Raw genomic sequence first — 2,982 nt, forward strand, 5'->3', positions numbered from 1 at the left:
AGATGTAATTAGTTAAAATGAGGTCATACTAGATTAGGGTGGGTCCTTAATCTGATAACTGTTGTTCTTATAAGGAATTCGGCCTCATGAGTGTAACAGAAATACTGCTGGCCAGGCGCGGTGGCTCACGCCTGTAATCCTAGCACTCTGGGAGGCCGAGGCAGGAGGATCGTTCAAGATCAGCAGTTCGAGACCAGCCTGAGCAAGAGCGAGACCCCCCATCTCTACCAAAAAATAGAAAGAAATTAACCAGACAACTAAAAAAACATATGTAGAAAAAATTAGCCGGGCATGGTGGCGCATGCCTGTAGTCCCAGCTACTCGGGAGGCTGAGGCAGGAGGATCGCTTGAGCCCAGGAGTTTGAGGTTGCTGTGGGCGAGGCTGATGCCACGGCACTCTAGCCCGGGTGACAGAGGGAGACTCTGTCTCAAAAAAAAAAAAAAAGAAAGAAAGAAAGAAATACTGCCGGCATGTGCTGGCCTGCGCTCACGATTACATGAGCTAATTCCTTAAAATAAGTATGTGTGTGTTCTCAGGACTGATAGAGATGTATTTTCTTATACAAAAAGATGTAGTGTCCTGTCATTTGTCAGATCTATTTTTGTGTCTTTTAGGTCTGTTTCAAAGTTGAACATTGTTTTCTATATATGTATGATTCCTAAAGGACAACAGGCTAGATATAAAATTCTTGGCTTGTACTTACTTTCCTTGGGTTTCTCGAAAATGCTGCTCTGCTCTGCTCTTGCAATACTTTGTGTATTACTCTTGAGAAGTCTGATGCCAGCCAAATTTTCTTTTTCATATAAGTAGTTTGACCTTTGCCTGGAAGCCCTGAGGATTTTCTCTTTGTCTTTAAAGTCTAAAATTTTATTAAGATGTCTCAGAGTTGATTAATTCAGGTCAATTTTCCCAAGCAGACAGTGAGCCCTTTTAATATGTAGATTTTTTTTTCTCTTATTTCTAGAAAGTTTTCTTGGATTAGAGTTTTAAGAAATTAACTCTCAACCATCCTTTCCTTGGAGCTGCACCACTGTCCGGTGAGCACGTAGTGCGGGCAGTCCTGCTAATGCCTGCACAACACGCCTGCATCAACTAGAACTTTGCTTTACCTTGGTGTAATTTTTGGAAAAAAGAAAAACCTCTTTTCCATGATTAAAAAAAGATTATTCTCTTCCATTGTTTTTCTTCAGGGATTCCAATTATATATATGTTGGGGTTTTCTTGTGTATTTTCCATTCCAACCACTTTTTCTCTGACCCTTTTTACTTACTTACCTGCTTTTCATTTTCTTTGTTTTCCCCCCATCTTTATTCAGTGTCCTTTATTAAATCTTCATTTAAATCTCTTCTTCTGTGAGTGACATACTTTATTCATTTCTGAGATGGTTGTCTTTTACTTTGACTACAATTTCTTTCCTAAGTTCAGTCAACTCCCATGCCCTTCAGTCAACTCTCTACCTGCTTTCTGTCCATTTCCATTCTTGGTTTTTACATTTCTGATTTTAGGATTTTTTTTTTTTTTTTGAGACAGAGTCTCACTCTGTTGTCCAAGCTAGAGTGCTGTGGCATCAGCCTAGCTCACAGCAACCTCAAACTCCTGGGCCCAAGCAATCCTTCTGCCTCAGCCTCCTGAGTAGCTGGGACTACAGGCATGTGCCACCATGCCCGGCTAATTTTTTATATATATTTTTAGTTGTCCAGATAATTTCTTTCTATTTTTGGTAGAGACGGGGTCTCGCTCTTGCTCAGGCTGGTCTCGAACTCCTGATCTCAAACGATCCGCCTGCCTTGGCCTCCCAGAGTGCTAGGATTACAGGCATGAGCCACTGAGCCCGGCCTGATTTTAGGATTTTTATATTTAAAAACATGTTTGAGAGTATTTAATTCAGTTTGGATTTTTGTATTAGAGTTTTCTTCTGCTTCATGGTTGGCTTTTATGGGGAGAACTTTCATTAGCAGATTTTTACTTTGTTTTTTTCTTAAAGTAGCTATGCATTAAGTTGATTTAATTTTTTTCATACCCTTAGGCATTTTGTGGACAGAGTTTCTAGTTCCTAATAAATTGCATTCTCTTTTTCCTTTGGAAGAGGAAATAAGGTTGGTGCCAGACAAGGTGGGGTGGAGGGACAGGCAGGTGATCAGCTGGGCCAGTCTTTTATTTTTAATTTCAAATCCATGGTGGACCAGCATTTTTGTAAACTACAATAAAAATGAATTACACTGAAAATAAAAATTTTTAAATGACATAAAAACACGGGCCCAATTGTTTTATTGTATTTAAATTGTACTTTAAATAATCAGAAGAAACAAGAAAAAAATAAAAACTAGTCTTTGAAAGTATATATAGGCAATTAAGAGATAATCAGGGCCAGGTGCAGTGGCTCACACCTGTAATCCTAGCACTCTGGGAGGCCGAGGCAGAAAGATTGCTTGAGGTCAGGAGTTCGAGACCAGCCTAAGCAACAGCGAGACCCCCGTCTCTACCAAAAATAGAAAAACTTAGCCAGGCGCAGTGGCAAGTTCCTATAGTCCCAGCTACTGGGGAGGCTGAGACAGGAGGATCACTTGAGCCTAGGAGTTGGAGGTTGTAATGAGCTATGATGATATCACAGCATTATAGCTGGGGCGACAGAGTGAGACTCTGTCTCAAAAAAAAAAAAAATCACTACTCATAATGTTGTCATTCCACAAATGTAATTAAAGTTATGAATCAAAGCAATTTTCCCATATGAAATGCCTATATGCACACTTTGAATAAAAACAGTGTATATCAAAGTTTTTTTTTTTTTTTTGAGACAGAGTCTTGCTCTGTTGCCCAGGCTAGAGTGAGTGCCGTGGCGTCAGCCTAGCTCACAGCAACCTCAAACTCCTGAGCTCAAGGGATCCTCCTGTCTCAGCCTCCCGAGTAGCTAGGACTACAGGCATGCACCACCATGCCTGGCTAATTTTTTCTATATATTTTTAGCTGTCCATATAATTTCT

The 2,982-nt window shown here is 40.2% G+C and overlaps 1 non-coding gene across 1 annotated transcript; it reads left to right on the forward strand.

Moving 5' to 3' along the window:
- Positions 1-1,005: 1,005 nt before the first annotated feature.
- On the forward strand, positions 1,006-1,131 carry LOC138379361 (U4atac minor spliceosomal RNA). The gene has a single exon (XR_011232125.1). It is a non-coding gene; the product is annotated as a U4atac minor spliceosomal RNA (small nuclear RNA).
- Positions 1,132-2,982: the final 1,851 nt, after the last annotated feature.

Source organism: Eulemur rufifrons, chromosome 30 (assembly GCF_041146395.1).
Source record: "Eulemur rufifrons isolate Redbay chromosome 30, OSU_ERuf_1, whole genome shotgun sequence".
Lineage (NCBI taxonomy): Eukaryota > Metazoa > Chordata > Mammalia > Primates > Lemuridae > Eulemur > Eulemur rufifrons.